The sequence below is a fragment of the Pristiophorus japonicus genome, chromosome 2 (assembly GCF_044704955.1).
Source record: "Pristiophorus japonicus isolate sPriJap1 chromosome 2, sPriJap1.hap1, whole genome shotgun sequence".
Classification (NCBI taxonomy): domain Eukaryota; kingdom Metazoa; phylum Chordata; class Chondrichthyes; family Pristiophoridae; genus Pristiophorus; species Pristiophorus japonicus.
In genome coordinates this window covers 262,136,230-262,162,523 of record NC_091978.1, presented here as the reverse complement: position 1 = coordinate 262,162,523, position 26,294 = coordinate 262,136,230, and positions in this window count along the sequence as shown.

Below are 26,294 nucleotides of genomic sequence, written 5' to 3'. Positions count from 1 at the left end.
TTTCCGCATTTAACTGTGCATGTGCAGTCGCTGGAATTTGCTGTCCGATTTTAATGTAAATAATGGTAGATGCTGTTCACCGCACCGTTATTTCTACCACAAAATCTGGCCATTATCTGGTCATTGTCATATTGCTGTTTGCTGTGCAAAAATTGGCTGCCATATTTCCAAATTACCACTTCAAAAGTGCTTTTGGACATCCTGAGATCATGAAAGGCGCTACATAAATGCAAGTTATTTTTATTTGATGAACATTAGTTGTTTCAGATTAAGTAAAATTATTATTAAAATTTGTGGTTGTGAAAATGCTGCCAGCATCTACAAATGTGTTTTTTTCAAGTTTGGTCTCTCTTAGAACAATTTACAGACAAAGCAAACTCATGTTTTTTCTTTCAGTCAGACAGTTTCTGAACCGTTTAGATTTCATTTTTGTATTATTTCTTTAATTCTAGATATAACTACTGGGTTTGGCTAAAATGCACTCTGTTTCAGATAAATTGCATCATTACACTTGAAGCAACTGAGCAGATGATCAACACAATCTACAGCAGGGTGGAAATGATTTTTCAATCACATGCTGCAGCTGTCAGTTCTACTTTACTGGGGAATGTTCACAAATTATTCTTCAAAATCTCCATTACAGCCCATTCTGGATTAAATTCAGTTTACCTCATTTAGGTATTGTACTGTTGATTATAACAAAAGAAAATAGTCCATCAAGACTTATATCTCTGAGAAAACCAACATTTTATCTTAACCCACAAGCAGAGGGATATCTGACCAATTTGGCTTCAATCGTGAGATTTGGGTGACTTGTCAGCTCAAGCAGTAGAAGTGTTTGATTCCCAAGCAAAAGGCCATGACCTCAATCCCCATGGGTAATTATCATTCTAACTTACTAGGTTACATGAGTTTTATTTGGATTGGCATTGATCAAAAATTCACATGGACTCTCTCAAATTTCACTTCCTGCCAGCTGATCATGGAATGATAGTGGAAATGGATAATTTTGTCTCAGTCTGTACTGTCTGGTGGAAAGCGATTCAATTGGCATCAGAAATACAAGGGAAGTGGTTAAATTGGCATAAAGATATAAACTGCACAACAATATCTCAATGATAGCTGTGATATCGAGTAAATATCTGGCTTTGACTTCTCCCTGTTTCATTACTAATTGTAGTTTAAAGCTAATTTTCTGGATATGTACTTCTTCCTTCTCACTGACTGATCCCTTTCCGAGAGTTGTATCCTAGATTTAAACCTATAATTTAAATAGCAATATTGTAACAAAACCAGCAGCAGCAAATACTTCCCAAAATTTTTAGTAACCACCACCTATTCCCAAATAACACAGCAGCAGCAATTTCCACTAATGTAGTAGTACTTTGGGAAAATTGTCAAGTAGAAGGAGCCCAGCCTGAAGAGAGGATGTTTGCCTAGTGCAACAACAACAACAACAACTTGCATTTATATAGATCCGTTATTGGCTCTTCACTAAACCTTAGTCTCCTTTGGTACATTTTGACTCGCAGCTGTCGGGAGCAATGGGAGGTTGAGGATCGAGGCCTATAAAAGGCCAGGATTTCAGGCAGTTGGAGCAGCAGTTGGGAACAGCGTGAGGTTGAGGAGTGAGGCCTATAAAAGGCCAGGAGTTCGGGCAGTCGGAGAGGTTAGCTGGTGCAGGAACAAGAGTAAACAAAGAAGTAATAAGAAATTGAAGTGTGACGTCACAGCCAGGCGATTAAGTGATTGGCTGGTGGATTGGTGAGTATTTCATCTTTTTCATTTTCTTTTTCTTTCTTAGTAGTAAGAAACCTTTGGCATTGTTGCCATATTAAGTTAATTTAAGGGTTAAGTCATGGCAGGAGAGCCCAGACCCATGTCATACTCCTCCTGTGCTATGTGGGAAGTCAGGGACGCTTCCAGTGTCCCTGACTACTATGTGTGCAGGAAGTATGTCCAGCTGCAGCTCCTGACAGAGTATATTGCAGCACTGGAGCTGCGCATGGACTCACTCTGGAGCATCCACGATGCTGAGGGTGTCGTGAATAGCACATTTAATGAGTTGGTCACACCACAGGTAAAGGTTACACAGGCAGATAGGGAATGGATGACCATCAGGCAGAGCAGTGGAAGGAAGGTAGTGCAGGGGTCCCCTGTGGTCATCTCCCTCCAAAACAGATATACCATTCTGGGTACTGTTGGGGGAGATGACTCATCAGGGGAAGGCAGCAGCAGCCAAGTTCATGGCACCATGGGTGGTTCTGCTGCATCGGAGGGTAGGAAAAAGAGTGGGAGAGGTATAGTGGTAGTGGATTCTACTGTAAGGGGAATAGATAGGCGCTTTTGCGGCCACAATCGAGACTCCAGGATGGTATGTTGTCTTCCTGGTGCAAGGGTCAAGAATGTCTCAGAGCGGCTGCAGGGAATTCTGGAGGGGGAGGGTGAACAGCCAGTTGTTGTGGTGCATATAGGAACCAACGATATAGGTAAAAAATGGGAGGAGGTCCTACAAGCTGAATTTAGGGAGCTAGGAATTAAATTAAAAAGTAGGACCTCAAATGTGGTAATCTCAGGATTATTACCAGTGCCACGTGCTAGTCAGAGTAGAAATAGCTGGATAGTTAAAATGAATACATGGCTTGATGAATGGTGCAAGAGGGAGGGATTCAAATTCCTGGGACATTGGAACCAGTTCTGGGGGAGATGGAACCAGTACAAATCGAACGGTCTGCACCTGTGCCAATGTCCAAGGGGAAGTGTTTTCGAGTGCTGTTTGGGAGGGCTAAAACTAATATGGCAGGGAGATGGGAATCTATGCAGGGAGACAGAGGGAAGTAAAATGGGGGCAGAAGCAAAAGGTAGAAAGGAGATAAGAAAAAGCAGAGAAATCAAAGGCAAAAATCAAAAAGGGCCACATTACAACATAATTCTAAAATGACACAGTGTTAAAAAAACAAGCCTGAAGGCTCTGTGTCTCAATGCAAGGAGCATTCATAATAAGGTGGATGAATTAACTGCGCAGATAGCTGTTAACGGATATGATGTAATTGGGTTTACGGAGACATGGCTCCAGGGTGAACAAGGCTGGGAACTCAACATCCAGTGGTATTCAATATTCAGGAAGGATAAACAGAAAGGAAAAGGAGGTTGGGCAGTATTGCTGGTTAAAAAGGAGATTAACGCAATAGTAAGAAAGGACATTAGACTAGATGTTGTGGAATCTGTATGGGTAGAGCTGCGGAACACCAAAGGGCAGAAAACACAAGTGGGAGTTGTGTACAGACCACTAAATAGCAGTAGTGAGATTGGGGATGGCATCAAACAGGAAGTTAGGGATGCGTTCAATAAAGGTACAGCAGTTAACATGGGTGACTATAATTTGCATATAGATTGGGCTAACTAAACTGGTAGCAATATGGTGGTGGAGGATTTCCTGGAGTGTAGAAGGGATGGTTTCTAGACCAATACGTCAAGGAACCAACTAGAGCGCTGGCCATCCTAGACTGGGTGTTGTGTAACGAGAGAGGATTAATTAGCAATCTTGTTGTGCGAGGCCCCTTGGGGAAGAGTGACCATAATATGGTAGAATTTTTCGTTAAGATGGAGAATGACACAGTTAAGTCAGAGACTAGAATCCTGAACTTATAAAAAAGGCAACTTTGATGGTATTAGACATGAATTGGCTAGAATAGACTGGCGAATGATACTTAAAGGGTTGACGGTGGATATGCAATGGTAGACCATATGGATGAAATTCAACAATTGTACATCACTGTCTGGTGTAAAAATAAAATAGGGAACGTGGCTCAACCGTATCTAACAAAGGAAATTAGAGATTGTGTTAAATCGAAGGAAGAGGCATTTAAATTGGCCAGAAAACACAGCAAACCTGAGGACTGGGAGAAATGTATGATTCAGCAGAGGAAGACAAAAGGTTTAATTAGGAGGAGGGAAATAGAGTATGAGAGGAAGCTTGCATGGAACATAAAAACTGACTGCAAAAACTTCCATAGATATGTGACGAGAAAAAGTTAGTGAAGAAAAATGTAGATCCCTTGCAGTCAGAATCAGGTGAATTTATAATCGGGAACAAAGAAATGGCAGACCAATTGAACAAATACTTTGGTTCTGTCTTCACTAAGGAAGACACAAATAACCTTCCGGAAATACTACGGGATCGAGGGTCTAGCGAGAAGGAGGAACTGAAAGTAATCCTTATTAGTCAGGAAATTGTGTTAGGGAAATTGATGGGACTGAAGGCCAATAAATCCCCAGGGCCTGATTGTCTGCATCCCAGAGTACTTAAGGAAGTGGCCCTAGAAATAGTGGATGCATTGGTGGTCATTTTCCAACATTTTATAGACTCTGGATCAGCTCCTATGGATTGGAAGGTAGCTAATGTAACCCCACTTTTTAGAAAAGGAGGGAGAGAGAAATCAGGGAATTATAGACCAGTTAGCCTGACATCGGTATTGGGGAAAATGTTGGAATCAATTATTAAAGATGTAATAGCAGCGCATTTGGAAAGCAGTGACCGGATCGGTCCAAGTCAGCATGGATTTATGAAAGTGAAATCATGCTTGACAAATCTTCTAGAATCTTTTGAGAATGTAACAAGTAGAGTCGACAAGGGAGAACCAGTGAATGTGGTGTATTTGGACTTTCAAAAGACTTTTGACAAGGTCCCACACAAGAGATTAGTGTGCAAAATTAAAGCACATGGTATTAGGGGTAATGTATTGATGTGGATAGAGAACTTGTTGGCAGACAGGAAGCAAAGAGTAGGAATAAACGGGTCCTTTCAGAATGGCAGGCAGTGACTAGTGGGGTATCGCAAGTTTCAGTGCTGGGACCTCAGCTATTTACAATATACATTAATAATTTAGGCGAAGGAATTGAATGTAATATCTCCAAGTTTGCAGATGACACTAAGATGGGTGGCAGTGTGAGCTGTGAGGAGGATGCTAAGAGGCTGCAGAGTGACTTGGACAGGTTAGGTGAGTGGGCAAATGCATGGCAGATGCAATATAATGTAGATAAATGTGAGGTTATCCAGTTTGGTGGCAAAAACAAGATGGCAGAATATTATCTGAATGATGACAGATTTGGAAAAGGGGAGGTGCAACGTGACCTGGGTGTCATGGTACATCAGTCATTGAAAGTTGGCATGCAGGTACAGCAGGCGGTGAAGAAGGCAAATGGCATGTTGGCCTTCATAGCGAGAGGATTTGAGTATAGGAACAGCGAGGTCTTACTGCAGTTGTACAGGGCCTTGGTGAGGCCACACCTTGAATATTGTGTACAGTTTTGGTCTCCTAATCTGAGGTAGGACATTCTTACTATTGAGGGAGTGCAGCGAAGGTTCACTAGACTGACTCCTGGGATGGCAGGACTGACATATGAAGAAAGACTGGATCGACTAGGCTTATATTCACTGGCATTTAGAAGAATGAGAGGGGATCTCATAGAAACATATAAAATTCTGAGGGTTTGGACAGGTTAGATGCAGGAAGAATATTCGCGATGTTGGGGAAATCCAGAACCAGGTGTCACAGTCTAAGGGTAAGGGGTAAGCCATTTAGGTTTGAGATGAGGAGACACTTCTTCACTCAGAGAGTTGTGAACCTGTGGAATTCCCTACCACAGAAAGTTGTTGAGGCCAGTTTGTTAGATATATTCAAAAGGGAGTTAAATGTGGCCCTTATGGCTAAAGTGATCAAGTGTTATGGAGAGAAAGCAGGAATGGGGTACTGAAGTGCATGATCAGCCATGATCATATTGAATGGTGGTGCAGGCTTGAAGGGCTGAAGAGCCTACTCCTGCACCTATTTTCGATGTTTCTATGTTTCTCCGTTTCACTAACAGGTAACTAGCTGGCACGGGAGCTGGACGTGTATTGAAGGGGCTAGACTTGACAGTATTCCACAAGTGTCATCTGACATCGCGGGCAACTCTTTCCTGCTCTTGCTGATCCTCCTCTGCTCAGTTCTAGAAACATAGAAACATAGAAAATAGGTGCAGAAGTAGGCCATTCGGCCCTTCTAGCCTGCACCGCCATTCAATGAGTTCATGGCTGAACATGCAACTTCAGTACCCCATTCCTGCTTTCTCGCCATACCCCTTGATCCCCTTAGTAGTAAGGACTTCATCTAACTCCTTTTTGAATATATTTAGTGAATTGGCCTCAACAACCTTCTGTGGTAGAGAATTCCACAGGTTCACCACTCTCTGGGTGAAGAAGTTTCTCCTCATCTCGGTCCTAAATGGCTTACTCCTTATCCTTAGACTGTGTCCCCTGGTTCTGGACTTTACCAACATTGGGAACATTCTTCCTGCATCTAACCTTTCTAACCCCATCAGAATTTTAAACGTTTCTATGAGGTCCCCTCTCATTCTTCTGAACTGCAGTGAATACAAGCCCAGTTGATCCAGTCTTTCTTGATAGGTCAGTCCCGCCATCCCGGGAATCAGTCTGGTGAACCTTCGCTGTACTCCCTCAATAGCAAGAATGTCCTTCCTCAAGTTAGGAGACCAAAACTGTACACAATACTCCAGGTGTGGCCTTACCAAGGCCCTGTACAACTGTAGCAACACCTCCCTGCCTCTGTACTCAAATCCCCTCGCTATGAAGGCCAATATGACATTTGCTTTCTTCACCGCCTGCTGTACCTGCATGCCAACTTTCAATGACTGATGTACCATGACACCCAGGTCTCGTTGCACCTCCCCTTTTCCTAATCTGTCACCATTCAGATAATAGTCTGTCTCTCTGTTTTTACCCCCAAAGTGGATAACCTCACATTTATCTGCATTATACTTCATCTGCCATGCATTTGCCCACTCACCTAACCTATCCAAGTCGCTCTGCAGTCTCATAGCATCCTCCTCGCAGCTCACACTGCCACCCAACTTAGTGTCATCTGCAAATTTGGAGATACTACATTTAATCCCCTCGTCTAAATCATTAATGTACAGTGTAAACAGCTGAGGCCCCAGCACAGAACCTTGCGGTACCCCACTAGTCACTGCCTGCCATTCTGAAAAGTACCCATTTACTCCTACTCTTTGCTTCCTGTCTGGCAACCAGTTCTCAATCCATGTCAGCACACTACCCCCAATCCCATGTGCTTTAACTTTGCACATTAATCTCTTGTGTGGGACCTTGTCGAAAGCCTTCTGAAAGTCCAAATATACCACATCAACTGGTTCTCCCTTGTCCACTCTACTGGAAACATCCTCTAAAAATTCCAGAAGATTTGTCAAGCATGATTTCCCTTTCACAAATCCATGCTGACTTGAACCTATCATGTCACCTCTTTCCAAATGCACTGCAATGACATCCTTAATAATTGATTCCATCATTTTACCCACTACCGATGTCAGGCTGACCGGTCTATAATTCCCTGTTTTCTCTCTCCCTCCTTTTTTAAAAAGTGAGGTTACATTGGCTACCCTCCACTCCATAGGAACTGATCCAGAGTCAATGGAATGTTGGAAAATGACTGTCATTGCATCCGTTATTTCCAAGGCCACCTCCTTAAGTACTCTGGGATGCAGTCCATCAGGCCCTCGGGTAAATTTATCGGCCTTCAATCCCATCAATTTACCCAACACAATTTCTCGACTAATAAGAATTTCCCTCAGTTCCTCCTCCTTACCAGACCCTCTGATCCCTTTTATATCCAGAAGGTTGTTTGTGACCTCCTTAGTGAATACCGAACCAAAGTACTTGTTCAATTGGTCCGCCATTTCTTTGTTCCCCGTTATGACTTCCCCTGATTCTGACTGCAGGGGACCTACGTTTGTCTTTACTAACCTTTTTCTCTTTATATATCTATCGAAACTTTTGCAATCCATCTTAATGTTCCCTGCAAGCTTCTTCTCGTACTCCATTTTCCCTGCCCTAATCAAACCCTTTGTCCTCCTCTGCTGAGTTCTAAATTTCTCCCAGTCCCCGGGTTCGCTGTTATTTCTGGCCAATTTGTATGCCACTTTCTTGGCTTTAATACTATCCCTGATTTCCCTTGATAGCCACGGTTGAGCCACCTTCCCTTTTTTATTTTTATGCCAGACAGGAATGTACAATTGTTGTAGTTCATCCATGCGGTCTCTAAATGTCTGCCATTGCCCATCCACAGTCAACTCCTTAAGTATCATTCACCAATCTATCCTAGCCAATTCACTCCTCATACCTTCAAAGTTAGCCTCCTTTAAGTTCTGGACCATGGTCTCTGAATTAACTGTTTCATTCTCCATCCTAATGCAGAATTCCACCATATTATGGTCACTCTTCCCCAAGGGGCCTTGCACAACGAGATTGCTAATTAATCCTCTCTCATTACACAACACCCAGTCTAAGATGGCCTCCCCCCTAGTTGGTTCCTCGACGGATACTCCTTGCATTAAGACACAAAGCCTTCAGGCTTGTTTCTTTAACACCCTTTGTCCTTTTAGAATTTTGCTGTACAGTGGCCCTTTTTGTTCTTTGCCTTGGGTTTCTCTGCCCTCCACTTTTCTTCATCTCCTTTCTGTCTTTTGCTTTTGTCTCCTTTTTGTTTCCCTCTGTCTCCCTGCCATATTAGTTTAACTCCTCCCCAACAGCACTAGCAAACACTCCCCCTAGGACATTGGTTCCGGTCCTGCCCAGGTGCAGACCGTCCGGTTTGTACTGGTCCCACCTCCCCCAGAACCGGTTCCAATGCCCCAGGAATTTGAATCCCTCCCTGCTGCACCACTGCTCAAGCCACGTATTCATCTGCGCTATCCTGCGATTCCTACTCTGACTATCACGTGTCACTGGTAGCAATCCTGAAATTACTACTTTTTAATTTAGCTCCTCGCTCCTTAAATTCGTTTTGTTGGACCTCGTCCCTTTTTTTACCTATGTACCAATGTGCACCATGACAACTGGCTGTTCTCCCTCCCTTTTTAGAATGTCCTGCACCCGCTCCGAGATATCCTTGATCCTTGCACCAGGGAGGCAACATACCATCCTGGAGTCTCGGTTGCGGCCGCAGAAACGCCTATCTATTCCCCTCACAATTGAATCCCCTATTACTATCGCTCTCCCACTCTTTTTCCTGCCCTCCTGTGCAACAGAGCCAGCCACGATGCCATGAACTTGGCTGCTGCTGCCCTCCCCTGATGAGTCATCCCCCCCAATAGTACCCAAAGCAGTGTATCTGTTTTGCTGGGGGATGACCACAGGGGACCCCTGCACTACCTTCCTTGCACTGCTCTTCCTGCTGGTCTTCCATTCCCTATCTGGCTGTGGACCCTTTCCCTGCGATATGACCAACTCGCTACACGTGCTACTCACGTCATTCTCAGCATCGTGGATGCTCCAGAGTGAATCCACCCTCAGCTCCAACTCCGCAACGCGGTCTGTCAGGAGCTGGAGGCGGATACACTTCCCGCACACGTAGTCGTCAGGAACACTGGTGTCGTCCCTGAGTTTCCACATGGTACAGGAGGAGCATAACACGTGACCGAGCTGTCCTGCCATGACTTAACCCTTAGATAAGCAACAACAATGCTAAAGTTTACTCACTGTTATAGAAGAGAAAAAAGAAAAACTACTCACCAATCACCAGCCAATCACTTACCCCCTTGGCTGTGACGTCACCTTTCTGTTTCTTTCTACTTCTTTTTTGCCTTCTCCCTGTAGCTGCACATGTACGCCTTTTATACGCCTCACCAACGGACCTCCTCGACGCTGCTCCCGACTGCCGCCGACGCTGGGCCCCGGACTCCCTTCTGTGCGTTTTATAAGCCTCACCAACGGACCTCCTCGACGCTGCTCCCGACTGCCGCCGACGCTGGGCCCCGGACTCCCTTCTGTGCGTTTTATAAGCCTCACCAACGGACCTCCTCGACGCTGCTCCCGACTGCCGCCGACGCTGGGCCCCGGACTCCCTGCTGTGCCTTTTATAGGCCTCACCAACAGACCTCCTCGACGCTGCTCCCGACTGCCGCCGACGCTGGGCCCCGGACTCCCTGCTGTGCCTTTTATAAGCCTCACCAACGGACCTCCTCGACGCTGCTCCCGACTGCCGCCGACGCTGGGCCCCGGACTCCCTGCTGTGCCTTTTATAGGCCTCACCAACAGACCTCCTCGACGCTGCTCCCGACTGCCGCCGACGCTGGGCCCCGGACTCCCTTCTGTGCGTTTTATAAGCCTCACCAACGGACCTCCTCGACGCTGCTCCCGACTGCCGCCGACGCTGGGCCCCGGACTCCCTGCTGTGCCTTTTATAGGCCTCTCCACGCACCTCCTCGACGCTGCTCCCGACTGCCGCCGACGCTGGGCCCCGGACTCCCTGCTGTGCCTTTTATAGGCCTCACCAACGGACCTCCTCGACGCTGCTCCCGACTGCCGCTGACGCTGGGCCCCGGACTCCCTGCTGTGCCTTTTATAGGCCTCACCAACACACCTCCTCGACGCTGCTCCCGACTGCTGCTGACTGTGCTAGTAGAGTACTAAATGCAGTCCCCATACTGTACAAAAAACAGGAAAGTGGAAAAAATATTTCCTGATAAATGTATTGAATGAATGATGCATCACTGCTGTAACAAGGACACCTCCTTTATGTGCATAATCAACCAGGTTAATTCCCCTGATATGTTAGCACTTGCGTTCCAAAGACTCCATTCAGCATCAAGTATGTCAACTATGTTGTAGAACCACGATTGCAATGTTGAAATACAAACGGGTGTGGTATTTGAGCTGATTCCTGGGAGTGATCAAGCAAGTGACACAGGAGTGAGTTAAAGGGGGTTGGGGCAGAGAAACATGTGGTAGGAGGTCTTTGGAGGAACTTATGGTTGGGCTGCAACTGCCATCAGCTCCCTCTCCTTCATTATCATTTTCTTCCTCCTGTCCTCCTTCCTGTTGTCCCAAACTCAACAACCTATTTGATCCAGATCAGAGCTTCTGACCCGATATCCTCTCCATAACCAAGACCACCTACTTCCCCCTCTAATACTTCCCATCTCTGCCACAGCCAATCGGCTGCTGCAACCCTCATCCATGCCTTTGTTACCTCCAAACTCGACTATTCAAAAGCTCACCTGGCTGGCCTCCCACCTTCCACCCTCTTTAAAGTTCAGCTCACCCAAAGCTCAGCTGCTCTTATCCGAACTCGCACCAAGTCCCATTCACCCATCATCACCCCTGTGCTCGCGGACCCTCATCGCGGCTCCCGGTCCGGCAAAGTCTTTCTCATCCTTATTTTCAAATTCTTCCATAGCCTCATCCCCTCCCTATATCTGTACCCTCCTCCAGGCCTACAACCCTCCGAGATCACGAGATTTCTGCATTCTTCCAATTATGGCCTCATGCGTATCCCCAATTTCCATCACCCACCACTGCCTTTCGTTTTCTAGGCCCAAGCTCTGGAATTCTCTCCCTAAACTTTTCTGCCTCTCTACCTCTCTCCTCCTTTAAAACACTCCTTAAAATCTACCTCTTTGACCAAGCTTTTTGTCATTTGCCCTAGTATCTCCTTATGTGGCTCGCTGTCAATTTTTTGTTTGATAATGCTCCTGTGAAGTGCGATAGGATGTTTTACCCATTAAATGTGTTATATAAATACAAGTTGCTGCTGTTGGTGTATCTGCAGGAAAGGGGATAGAATCTAAGAATGGGTGAGCATAACACCTTTGGGATTAAGGAGAAATAGAAAGGGGTGGAAAGTTGCATCTGTCTCGTGCTTGACAGGGAGACTGGAGTAACAGTGTAGTTGTTCAGTCACTAACCGAGCGCTGACCGTGCCAACTCCCATGGCAAGAGCAGTGTACATTCCCAGGAGCTCCATGAACTTCTCCTTGTAGAGCAAAAAGGGTTTAAAGCTGCAGATGTCCTCTCTGGTAACCTGCTTGGGGCCTGAGTGGGGAAGCATTGATGGCCTCCCGACCAGGCCAACCCTGCCGGGAACAGCAGCCGTTGTCAGAAGAGATCCATCCGGCAAGTTTAAAAAAAATGTTTGTTTTAGTTTTCTTGTGGGCCAGAAGGAGCAGCAATGTCTCCACTCCCGCAAGGAGTTTCTCCCCTCCACCTAATGAGATTCCCCCACTAACCTTGTGCTGGGCACCATTGCCCTAATTCCCAGATGATGGTTTCCCACCGCCCCATTTTAACAGTCGGGCAGCCGCTTCCCGACGACTTCTCAGCTGTGGCATGTTAATGAGACCCGGCCTTTAAAATCGCCTGAACCTACCTGCCTGCCTGCTGCAACGTCCGATTGGGCCAGCCACTTGCTAGGGCATGTTCCCAGCCGGGAGTTAAAATTACACTCCAAGATTCTAATCTTATTTATACTGAAATTCCCCAGCAAATCTTTTAAAGTGTTTTTCACACATAAAACCAATTTGACAATGCACTGAAATGTTAAGTGACTTAAAAACATAAGTCTACATTGAGGCACTGCGTAATTAGCATTGCTTTGCTTGAGATCAGTTTGTTTTCTATGCTGATCTCTCAATTTACAGCAATTCAGTTATCCTATGTAACAATTAATATGATTATCATCATTTCATTCACCATTCCCTTTCCACTTCTGTTGCCATTAGGCACTGTAACTTGACCCAATCGTACTGTGTCCCTGAAAGGTGCTGGTAAAGTTCAGACTGTGTGTCTAAATTGATTAGAGAATTAGCAGGTAAATTCTTGAACTTGCTTTACTTTTTCATGTAGCTTCAAAAGAAACAGATGGAACATGAACCTACAGTTCCTAGGCCATTCTCTTACCATTCACAAGAAACCCAATGCCAACCAAAATGGACCCAATTAAAGCCTAGTTGCAGACCACCCTGCCGGAACCTGCCCACTTTAGTCAGGTTCAAGCATTTGGCCCAGTATCATGTTCACTCCTACTCTGTGTGTGTCCTTGATGCAGTGAAAGAGAGTTTCCCGTATAATAGTTACCCCTCATCTTGTTAAGACTTCATGCCCCAAAATTTTAAGAAATGTTAGCATTAACATGTGCTTTTAAATTACAGTGAGTACAACAGAATTACAAAGAATTAAAGCATAATAATGGAATGAATAATTCATAGAGGTATTGCATCACACTTAATTCTCATTTTTCTATCTGGAAGTCCTGTCCAGACATTATCATTGAACAATTTTTTTGCATCCCTGTATTATAAGATGCTACAGCTGTCGATATACTAGTTCTATGTCTAGGAGGCATTTTAGGTTCTCATTGCATTATTAAGTAGTCAATTGTAAGTAATTAATTGTGGCACAACATCAGTAAATGTTACTGCAGCAATGAGTTTGTGAAGCCAACAACTTAGATTCTTTATTCCAGCCGATGTCTTCCAATTAACATAATTTCATCTTGGAGTAATTATAACAAAGGATGTATTAAATTTAAGAGCGTAAACCATACAAATAGTATTGTATTACACTAAATAAGTATCCTATCCAATGATGATGCAATAAAATTAAACCAATGTCAGCATTATGCTGATTTTATATTATATAAAAGACCATTTTAATTCCAAAAAAATGATTTTTTGATAGCCCCAGGTACGTGGAGGAACTGCGTGTTGGTCGTACCCTTCCCTCCCAACCCACCCCGGAAGAATGTTAATCTTCCCTTATTAATCTTCCCTTGTAAGGAAGGATAATATTACATTGGCCAAAGGCCAGCTATCAGCTTCACAGACCTTAAGGGACAGCCCAACCACAGCCCTCTGAAATATGTCAAAACTCATCCACCTCGACCACCAGCTCATAAACAGATAAAAAGAAATCCCACAATTTTGAAAGCCGGCCTCTCTTGTAAGTTGCCCTCTTCAAGCCAGACATTATCGAAATGAAGAGAATACTTCACGTCAGTAAACAGAAAGAGAACTTTGTATCATAAATTGTATCTAATGTTACAAATTACAATTAAAAATTCACTTAAAAAAATTCAGCAGGGCTAATAAAATGTTGTCCTGGCACGAAAGCCCTGGCAAATACTGCTCTTTGGGGGATACGTGTGCCTGTAGCACTGTGAGCTGACCTTGCACTATAATGTGAGGTCAGCTGCTTTGTCTAATATCTGTCCTTTATGTCACGAAATGTGGCAAGTCGCAAACACCAAGCACACATCAAAAACTGTATTCTTCCGGTGTTTACAAACATACAAATGTATGAAAAACAACAGATAATGTCCATCCAGCATGTCTCATGCTGTCATGGTGTAACTTCCACATGCCATGTCCCTCATCTCACCCTCCACCTCCCCAAACAACAAAACCAACCATGCAATTTTCTGGGAGAGGCTGAATAACAGAGGGAAAAACCTTAGTCAAATTTCGGAAATCCGTAGATTTCTCTCCGAACCCCAATGGTGATTAAACAAGTTCCAAGATACTGTGGTGACACATCCCCCAATATCCCATCCACCTTCTGTACATGGTTATGAAGTGAAATTCAGGAATTCATTCAGCTGCCTTTTGAATGTTTGCAGCGACTGTGCAGTCACCAAAGTTCGGAATTCTGGCCTGAATCTGTCACAGCATATTTTAGTACAGAATTTAAGTTTTCGTCCAACAGCTGTGAGCGGTATTTTGACATCATCAAAATGATTGTTCAAAAGATTGACATGTAAAACCAGGTTGAGACAAACGTAGAATGTTATAGCTGGACAGCAATTCTCAAAACAGGATATTTCTCCACAGTCGGGGCATTTTGCCACATTTTTAGCATGGAATCCGTCTCAGTCATGTTTCTACTTTGCATCATCAGCAGATCCATCTCCTCTCCACATCTGTGCACAGAAAGCAGTTCCATTAGTTTCCAATGTCAAAGCAGAATAGAGTTTTCATCAACTGAAAGGGCAGACTTGTGGTATCTTCCTTACGACACCACAAATACACTTTTACAAGAATGACTCTTAATACAGGAACTTGTCAGGTGACCTGACCGTTTTATTATTCTTGGAAACAGCAATGGCTGCAATACCACAGTAGTCCACTTCTCCCTCTTTAATGAAGAAGTAATTGTAACAAACAATCATCATGCATAAATTGCATGGTTATACATAACAAAATATATGGACTTATTTTGCCATATTTACAAATCAAACTTAACCTCTTGTTTTCTGTTTCGAAGAGGATACCTTTGCTCTCGAATAGAAACTTCCAAACAGGGTGTCGAACTTAGAATCACTCTAGGCTGAACCTGAGAAGAGTTTTCCTCCAATGGTAACCCTTGATTTATATTTTGACTCCCTACAACTTCAGTCTGTTTGTCTCCCTGACTCGGACTCAGACTTAAATTCTGACTTTCTCTTGGGCTTGTTTCTAGTACATCTGATGTAAGTTTTGCGATTGGTACTCTACTTGTAATAAGACTATCTGATGACTCAGAAATAATCGAATTGAAGGGGCGATTAATGAGTTAAACGTGCTTTATGCTAGCCAGGCAAAAAATAAGATGATGTAACAAAATTATCAGGTGCAACCCAGAACAATGGAGTAAGTTCCTGTTATTCAGAACTAGGGTCTTGGGCTTGGGGAGTAGGTTCCTGTTGTTGGCAGGAGGCAGGATGCATCAGTTCATACTGGAACAATCAGCAAAGTTGAAATTAACAAGCTGAAGCGAAGATTGTCACGCGGTAGAAAGACTGACCAATGATAATGTAAATGATGACTTTGCAAAGAATTCTGTATGAAGGATCAACTCCTAAAGTGTTCGAGAATGGTTGGTAACGCATCCAGTTGAGGTACTGGTGTAGCTGTGTCTCCCTTGATCAAGCAATTAAACAATTCTTTTCTCCACAACAGACCTGTGTTGAGTGTCTTTGTCATACTCCACATCAAATAGCGTAGTCTGACAGGACGCACCCGGCTGAAAGACAGACGCATGTTTGCAGACCATGGCGAGTGAGTATATTTTAAATACCACTCATAAATCCAATGTAATCTGCCATGCAACGTGTCGGTCGCCTGGGTCCGAACTTGTGAGAAAGGTCTGTAATCGTGTAAAAGGCTTGAGGGTAGTTAAGTCACAATAGTAATTATCAAAATAGGATCGGCTTTGTAGCTTTGTAATTGCAGATCCTAGGTTCGAGGAAACTAGGTTAAAGGGGACAACGAACATAGCTGGCGCGTAAAGATATGCTAGATTTGGGGCCAGGAGGTTCGCTGATTAGGTATTTTGCCGACGATCATAAAAAATTGATAGTTATTATGTTAAGTGATGGATGGGATCCAAAGAAGACCCCGCAAAACAAAAATGATGGTGGGAGAAAGGCAAACAAAAAGACGGCCAAAGCAGGTTTGATGGTGGTCAGTCAATGTTTGCAGTATAAGGTCTCAATTAGAGGAATTGCGCAAATTAAGAGTAGGAGATAGAGTGGGTAGATCTAAAAAGAATATAACATTGACACAGAGGCTTCTGCTTTTCTGCCGAGGAAGAGAAAGATAAGCTTTGTTGAATGAAAGTGGTTGCGTGGAAGTTTTCTTGACTATAGAATATTTGAGGTGGGAGTTAATGAATTTTCCAGTTGTCTGAAAGCCAGTCTTTTAAAAGAGAAATGGTGCATCTGTATCTTAGTTTTAGCTCCACCCACTTTTCCGGGCAGTGAGCTGAAAGTTTTTAACCTTTGCAGTGTTGTCCTAGATGTGGGAATTTTAAGAAATGTGAAGAACTTGAATTGTGTGCCTGGAATTGAATGACACTTTAAGTTAGAAACACAGATGTGGATTTATTTTGATAAGTTATGGAGCTAGGAAATGCACAAAGGATGGGTTTGTTTAACAAAAGATAAAACTTCAATTAAAAATGTATGGTCTTATTTTAAATCAATTAGAATCGTAACAAAGTGCTGACTTTTCAATTTGGTCATTGCAAGCCGAGGCGCCCAATTATTTGTTTAAAAAAAAACAGGTATCATTGAATACATTTGGGTCGAAAGATAATAAATGTAATCTATGAGTGAGATAAAGGAGAAGGGAGCGTGTAATGTCTTTTTAAAAAAAAAAAGCCTGCATGGGTTTCTCGAGGCTACAATCTGGGGAAAGCTCCACCCTCGTTTCTTTTGTGTAGAATCTTATTTTAAATCACATGAAAGCTTCTTGTTAGTAAAAGAGATTTAACTCAAAAGATTGGCAGTACGATATTGAATTGGGATTTTGAGGTATTCTCCTTGATAAACATTTTGGTTGTATTGGAAAATCTTGGATTTGGAAACATTTTTAAAAGAAATAATACCAAACAGTTAGGAAAAAAAATACTAAAAGTTTGGAAAGAATCTAAAAATGCCATTTTCTCTGATGAGAGACAGAAAAGCACAGGGACAGAATGAGACCCATGGCTTACTATTCAACCCAACAATCACCAGTAGTCAGAGGCTTGTCTAGATGCGTGGCTGCAATAGACTACGCCACATGGGCAGTCAAGGTCAGCGAACCTGTCGTGATGACAGGCGAAATGTTGAATATTGGAAAGCTCCAGGCCATCTCCAAAGTCCGCCGAGCGAAGTGGAAAGCCGTTTTCCTGCCCCACGATGAATCAGTAAAGATAGTCAGAGATACCGGGGAAAACACGGCAGAAGGAATCCTCACTGGGGGGAGCCGAACGAGTGTAACGCATTAGAATGGGAAGATTCTCCAGGGAATTTAAGTGAGGTAGCTCTCGAAAACCCAGACGTTACATTGTATGTGGATGGATCCCGACGGTATGTCGACAGCCACCCACGTACAGGATGGGCGGTATTAAACCAGCATCTCGAGATAGTGATGCAGGAATCGTTGGACAGAGGCCTTTCGGACCAAGTAGCAGAATTAACTGCACTGTAAGGGGTTCTCAGGGAGTGTTGTTGTGCCTTGGGTGTCTCTCTCTGGGCTTCTGCCCTCACAGCTTATGCCTGGCCTGTGAGGTACCCTGAGTGCTGCAAGAGCACCCCTGGAGAGACTGTGTCCACAGCTTATGAAGGGGGTTTTGAGACTCGTGCGTCCCCACAGCTTATGCCTAGCCTGTGAGGCACCTGTGAGTGTCAAACACTCCTAACCCCTTCTTCCCTAGGCTGTGACACACAGTTGAGCATTTTTGAGTTGCTCCTAGCTTCCCTTAAGCTGTTCTGACATAGACTCATGATCAGGAGATGTAATACAATAGAACTGAGACAAGGTGATTCCAAGAGGAACTTAGGCTTCCAATTTATTTGACAAGGTGTATCTTAACAAACAGCAATACACCAACAAAACAATCCCCCTAAATCCCACTAAACGGACACAACAAAAATCTTTACACAAGTTTAACAGTACAATGCCCAACCTCCCACCTTTCCTGGCCGAACTGAGTTGGGAGTTCCGGGGACCAGAGGTTATACTCACTACTGTGCCTTCTGCAGTTTGGTGGTTTGTTTCTTCTATCTTCCGTGTCTTCGGACACTGGTTTTCCTTCAGTGTCAAGAGGCTTGCTGGTTGTTGGATCACGAGGGCAGGGAACCACCCACACTACGTCCGAAACCCCTTTTTATAGCCAGATTATCCAGTCCGCCTCTCCTGCTGAAATTGATTCTTCCCATTGGTGGGCTTTGTGATTTTGAAAAATGCAGCAGTTTTAGATTATTGCGGGTTTTTTCCACTGATGTTAACCTACTCAAGGTTTGAGTGGGTGTTGATTGCGTGGCCTCCTGTAGCCATTGTGTAGGCCTTTGGGTTGTTTTGGGTTCCCTGGTTTCTGAAGGTCTGCATAATTTTCCTCCAATTCAGTTTTTCTAACCTACTGAAGGGTTGATTAGGTGTTAATTGGGTTGGCCTCCTGTAGCCATTGTGTAGGCCCTTGGTTTGTTTTGGGTTCCCTAGTTTTCTGAAGGTCTGCATAATTTCCTTCCATAATGTAAACATGGGAAAGACAATAGTCCGATAATGGCTGTGAGTCAGTCCCACAGTTTTCGAGCAAGTGCTCTCCCATTGGCTTGAAAGCCCCATGCTTTGGGCTGACTCTGTCCCACCATTAGCCCTCTGGTGTCCTCCCCCATCCAATCATTGCTCTGCCAAGGTCAAACCGTATCGGTTTCAATTCACAGCACAGACTGATCCCACAGCCCTTTTCCTTCTGGGTAAAATGAGGGGGTTTTCGTCCTCCCCTACAGCACTGACGGAAGCCTTATTACTGGCAGAGGGAAAGACAGTGAATATATATATACAGACAGTAGATATGCCTTTGGGGTAGTACATGACTACGTGGTAGCATGGGGAAGAAGAGGGTTTGTTACCTCTGGCGGCGAGGCCATCAAACACGATGAAAGTATAAAATTACTTTTAGAAGCAGCCAGCAAACCAGCTAAAGCAGCAGTGATAAAGGTAAAGGCCCATCAATGAGTGGTGGTGAAATACAGCGTGGAAATGAGGCTGCAGACAATGCCGCTCGAGAAGCGGCCACATCCGCAGACATAAAAATAGTCAGTCTACCACAGGGGAGGACATAAACACAGTTAAACTGCTTGCAGATACGAACGACGAAGAAAGAGCAGAATGGGACAGAAAGGGAGGATCATTTGGTATAGACTTCGTTTGGAGAAAGAATGGAAAGGTGTTGGCCTCTTCCTGCATTCGGCAAATGATCATGGAGTTACACCACGGCACTAACCATGCTGGGTGTAACGCCATGATATCCAATATCTCACGGGATTGGTGGTGGCCGGGAATTGGGCGCGATGATGCTAAACATTGTCAGCACTGTGTTGTTATGTGCGCCCAACTTAATCCAGGAAAAGCGATAAAAATAAGGAAGGCGGACCAACCCCGCCCATGGGGACCATGGGAAAACATACATAGAAACATAGAAACATAGAAAATAGGTGCAGGAGCAGGCCATTCAGCCCTTCTAGCCTGCACCGCCATTCAATGAGTTCATGGCTGAACATGAAACTTCAGTACCCCCTTCCTGCTTTCTCGCCATAACCCTTGATCCCCCGAGTAGTAAGGACTTCATCTAACTCCCTTTTGAATATATTTAGTGAATTGGCCTCAACTACTTTCTGTGGTAGAGAATTCCACAGGTTCACCACTCTCTGGGTGAAGAAGTTTCTCCTCATCTCGGTCCTAAATGGCTTACCCCTTATCCTCAGACTGTGACCCCTGGTTCTGGACTTCCCCAACATTGGGAACATTCTTTCTGCATCTAACCTGTCTAAACCCGTCAGAATTTTAAACGTTTCTATGAGGTCCCCTCTCATTCTTCTGAACTCCAGTGAATACAAGCCCAATTGATCCAATCTTTCTTGATAGGTCAGTCCCGCCATCCCGGGAATCAGTCTGGTGAACCTTCGCTGCACTCCCTCAATAGAAAGAATGTCCTTCCTCAAGTTAGGAGACCAAAACTGTACACAATACTCCAGGTGTGGCCTCACCAAGGCCCTGTACAACTGTAGCAACACCTCCCTGCCCCTGTATTCAAATCCCCTTGCTATGAAGGCCAACATGCCATTTGCTTTCTTAACCGCCTGCTGTACCTGCATGCCAACCTTCAATGACTGATGTACCATGACACCCAGGTCTCGTTGCACCTTCCCTTTTCCTAATCTGTCACCATTCAGATAATAGTCTGTCTCTCTGTTTTTACCACCAAAGTGGATAACCTCACATTTATCCACATTATACTTCATCTGCCATGCATTTGCCCACTCACCTAACCTATCCAAGTCACTCTGCAGCCTAATAGCATCCTCCTCGCAGCTCACACTGCCACCCAACTTAGTATCATCCGCAAATTTGGAGATACTGCATTTAATCCCCTCGTCTAAATCATTAATGTACAATGTAAACAGCTGGGGCCCCAGCACAGAACCTTGCGGCACTCCACTAGTCACTGCCTGCCATTCTGAAAAGTACCCGTTTACTCCTACTCTTTGCTTCCTGTCTGACAACCAGTTCTCAATCCACGTCAGCACACTACCCCCAATCCCATGTGCTTTAACTTTGCACATTAATCTCTTGTGTGGGACCTTGTCGAAAGCCTTCTGAAAGTCCAAATATACCACATCAACTGGTTCTCCTTTGTCCACTTTACTGGAAACATCCTCAAAAAATTCCAGAAGATTTGTCAAGCATGATTTCCCTTTCACAAATCCATGCTGACTTGGACCTATCATGTCACCATTTTCCAGATGCACTGCTATGACATCCTTAATAATTGATTCCATCATTTTACCCACTACTGAGGTCAGGCTGACCGGTCTATAATTCCCTGTTTTCTCTCTCCCTCCTTTTTTAAAAAGTGGGGTTACATTGGCTACCCTCCACTCCATAGGAACTGATCCAGAGTCAATGGAATGTTGGAAAATGACTGTCAATGCATCCGCTATTTCCAAGGCCACCTCCTTAAGTACTCTAGGATGCAGGCCATCAGGCCCTGGGGATTTATCTGCCTTCAATCCCATCAATTTCCCCAACACAATTTCCCGACTAATAAAGATTTCCCTCAGTTCCTCTTCCTTACTAGACCCTCTGACCCCTTTTATATCCGGAAGGTTGTTTGTATCCTCCTTAGTGAATACCGAACCAAAGTACTTGTTCAATTGATCCGCCATTTCTTTGTTCCCCGTTATGACTTCCCCTGATTCTGACTGCAGGGGACCTACGTTTGTCTTCACCAACCTTTTTCTCTTTACATACCTATAGAAACTTTTGCAATCCGCCTTAATGTTCCCTGCAAGCTTCTTCTCGTACTCCATTTTCCCTGTCCTAATCAAACCCTTTGTCCTCCTCTGCTGAGTTCTAAATTTCTCCCAGTCCCCAGGTTCGCTGCTATTTCTGGCCAATTTGTATGCCACTTCCTTGGCTTTAATACTATCCCTGATTTCCCTAGATAGCCACGGTTGAGCCACCTTCCCCTTTTTATTTTTACGCCAGACAGGAATGTACAATTGTTGTACTTCATCCATGCGGTCTCTAAATGTCTGCCATTGCCCATCCACAGTCAACCCCCTAAGTATCATTCGCCAATCTATCCTAGCCAATTCACGCCTCATACCTTCAAAGTTACCCTTCTTTAAGTTCTGGACCATGGTCTCTGAAATTACTGTTTCATTCTCCATCCTAATGCAGAATTCCACCATATTATGGTCACTCTTCCCCAAGGGGCCTCGCACAATGAGATTGCTAATTAATCCTCTCAAATTACACAACACCCAGTCTAAGATGGCCTCCCCCCTAGTTGGTTCCTCAACATATTGGTCTAGAAAACCATCCCTTATGCACTCCAGGAAATCCTCCTCCACCGTATTGCTTCCAGTTTGGCTAGCCCAATCTATGTGCATATTAAAGTCACCCATTATAACTGCTACACCTTTATTGCATGCACCCCTAATTTCCTGTTTGATGCCCTCCCCAACATCCCTATTACTGTTTGGAGGTCTGTACACAACTCCTACTAACGTTTTTTGCCCTTTGGTGTTCTGCAGCTCTACCCATATAGATTCCACATCATCCAAGCTAATGTCTTTCCTAACTATTGCATTAATCTCCTCTTTAACCAGCAATGCTACCCCACCTCCTTTTCCTTTTATTCTATCCTTCCTGAATGTTGAATACCCCTGAATGTTGAGTTCCCAGCCCTGATCATCCTGGAGCCACGTCTCCGTAATCCCAATCACATCATATTTGTTAACATCTATTTGCACAATTAATTCATCCACCTTATTGCGGATACTCCTTGCATTAAGACACAAAGCCTTCAGGCTTGTTTTATTAACACCCTTTGTCCTTTTAGAATTTTGCTGTACAGTGGCCCTTTTTGTTCTTTGCCTTGGGTTTCTCTGCCCTACACTTTTCCTCATCTCCTTTCTGTCTTTTGCTTTTGGCTCCTTTTTGTTTCCCTCTGTCTCCCTGCATTGGTTCCCATCCCCCTGCCATATTAGTTTAAATCCTCCCCAACAGCACTAGCAAACACTCCCCCGAGGACATTGGTTCCAGTCCTGCCCAGGTGCAGACCGTCCGGTTTGTACTGGTCCCACCTCCCCCAGAACCGGTCCCAATGCCCCAGGAATTTGAATCCCTCCCTGCTGCACCACTGCTCAAGCCACGTATTCATCTGCGCTATCCTGCGATTCCTACTCTGACTATCACGTGGCACTGGTAGCAATCCCGAGATTACTACTTTTGAGGTCCTACTTTTTAATTTAGCTCCTAGCTCCTTAAATTCGTTTCGTAGGACCTCATCCCTTTTTTTGCCTATGTCGTTGGTACCAATGTGCACCACGACAACTGGCTGTTCTCCCTCCCATTTCAGAATGTCCTGCACCCGCTCCGAGACATCCTTGACCCTTGCACCAGGGAGGCAACATACCATCCTGGAGTCTCGGTTGCGGCCGCAGAAACGCCTATCTATTCCCCTCACAATTGAATCCCCTATCACTATCGCTCTCCCACTCTTTTTCTTGCCCTCCTGTGCAGCAGAGCCAGCCACGGTGCCATGAACTTGGCTGCTGCTGCCCTCCCCTGATGAGTCATTCCCCTCAACAGTACCCAAAGCGGTGTATCTGTTTTGCAGGGGGATGACCGCAGGGGACCCCTGCACTACCTTCCTTGCTCTACTCTTCCTGCTGGTCTTCCATTCCCTATCTGGCTGTGGACCCTTTCCCTGCGGTAAGACCAACTCACTACACGTGATACTCACGTCATTCTCAGCATCGTGGATGCTCCAGAGTGAATCCACCCTCAGCTCCAATTCCGTAACGCGGGCCGTCAGGAGCTGGAGGCGGATACACTTCCCGCACACATAGTCGTCAGGGACACCGGAAGTGTCCCTGAGTTCCCACATGGTACAGGAGGAGCATAACACCCGACCGAGCTCTCCTACCATGACTTAACCCTTAGATACACTTAAACTTAAACTGGTAATAACAATTTTAAAAGTTACTGACCAATATAAGAAGAAAAAGAAAAACTACTCACCAATCACCAGCCAATCACTTACCCCCTAGGCTGTGACGTCACCTTTGTTTTTTTGCCTTCTCCCTGTAGCTGCACCGGTACGCCTCTCGCCGACCCCGGACTCGCGCTGCTCCGAGCTCCCGCCTCCTCGACTGACTGCTCGAACTGCCTGACTCCCGCTGGCCTTTATAGGCCTCTCGCCGACCCCGGACTCGCGCTGCTCCGAGCTCCCGCCTCCTCGACTGACTGCTCGAACTGCCCGACTCCCGCTGGCCTTTATAGGCCTCTCGCCGACCCCGGACTCGCGCTGCTCCGAGCTCCCGCCTCCTCGACTGATTTTACTGGGCCCCTAATAAACTCCAGTGGAAGGAAGTACTGCTTGGTGATTATTGACCAGTTTACAAGGTGGGTGGAAGCATTCGCCACCCGCAATTGCACCGCAATCACGATAGCCCATATACTAGCGGAAGAGGTAATTCCTAGATGGGGGATTCCCATTCAGATAGATCCCTGACCAAGGAACTTATTTCACAGGAGAGGTAATGAAGAAAACTTGTAAAATACTGAATATTAAGCAGAAATTGCACATCCCCTACCATCCCCAGAGTTTGGGAATGGTAGAAAGAATGAACAGAACCCTCAAAACCTCCCTGAGTAAAGCATCCAGGGAATCGGACAGGCATGGCCGGAACTCCTGCCCACCATATTGATGAAACTGCGTGCTACATCGAACCACGCAACAGGACTCACCTGTTACGAACTAATGACTGGACGAGGAATGAAACTCCCTGAGGGAATAGTTACAGGAGGAGTAGAGTTGGGAACTTTAAGTGATAGAATTAGGGAGAATGTGATGGAACTGAGTCGGCAGTTGAAAGGTATGCGGCAGGAAGTAAGAGATAGAAAAAGGGACGAGGATGAAGATAAAGGGACAAAAGCCCCCGGCGGTAGTACCCGAGGTGGGGGCAAGGGTAATGGTTAGGGTATTACCAGAAAAATCTGGATTTGCCCCTCGATAGAGCAGACCTTATGAGGTACTGATTAGCGGAGACACGTATGCATGTGTAAATATGAAAGGTGGGGGCCGATGGAAACATTGGTCCCAGCTGAAAGAATATAAGGAGTGGAGGGATGCATTGATAAATAGACTTTTTGGGGGACTAGGATTAATATTTGCAATATTGGGGGTGCTTGCCATAATAAAATGGATCTGGGAAAGGTCACATGCCCAAAGAAATGGTGCAAACAATCCGGTAGGAGTAGAAATGGTAAGAATTTAACTAAAAATCTGGAATATCCAGGATGTGTTTTCACAACAGAATGTATATCAATGTGGTCACCATCGCCCTTATAATTCTACACAGTGAAGGAAGAAACTAGTAGCTCATCAACAATCCCAGAGGGAAGTACAAGTTGTGACAATCATACAAGAGGGTGAATGATATTCCTGTGTAAGAGGAGAACTCCAAGGTGACCTCGTATAACAAAGGGAGCCAAAAGGGGGGCGGGGGTTTAGTAATGAAATACATGAAGGAAAAGAGACACTTTGGAGTCTTGGTAGTCTGTCGTATCCAACAAAGACGTTGATGTGCTAATCATCAATGGCATGTGTCTTCAAGTGGTTGTATAGGCCAATTCTGGATGCACATAGTCTCTTGCACGTCAGACAAGGGAAGTTCGATGTGCCTGATGCTGACAGTACTGCCACCTGATGTCATCTATCTCTAGTGTCCCGCAGGCGTTGACACCGGCTTTCTTCGAAGGTCTGTCAGGCAGTCCTTGTGAGGGTTCACCATTGGGTTTTATTAGTTGCTGTATTCTCGAGGTCCTTTGGTCGGATGCCACAGTACTGGAGGTTAGCCTTGATGCAATTTTTGTAGTGCTTGCGGGGGCGCCCCTGGTGTCTTCGACCTTCACAGAGCTCGCCGTGAAGAAGCTGACGAGGGATCCTTGACTCATCCATGCGGATGACATGTCCAGCCCAGCGGAACTGGGCTCGCATGATCATCACCTCGATGCTAGTTGATTGTGCTCTCTCCAGAACCTCAAAGTTTGACACCCGGCAAATGTGGAGTATAGATCTGAGACTGCGCATTTGGAAAGCTTCCGACTTTTTGATGCGATGCCTGTAGGGTGTCCAGGTCTCACATCCATAAAGGAGAGATGAGAGAATGACTGCTCTATACACCAACCGTTTAGTTGACAGTCGGATGTGGTGACTCAACACCTTAGTGTGCAAGCGACCAAGTGCCTGGCTGGCTTTACAGATCCTTGCATCAATCTCCTTGTCCAAGGACCCATCACTTGATATGGTGCTGCTAAGGTACTTGAAGCTGTATACTGCCGACTTTAGTTGTATACTGCCGATGAAGACTGTGGGACCAGGTGCTGTGGTGCCAGGGGCAGGC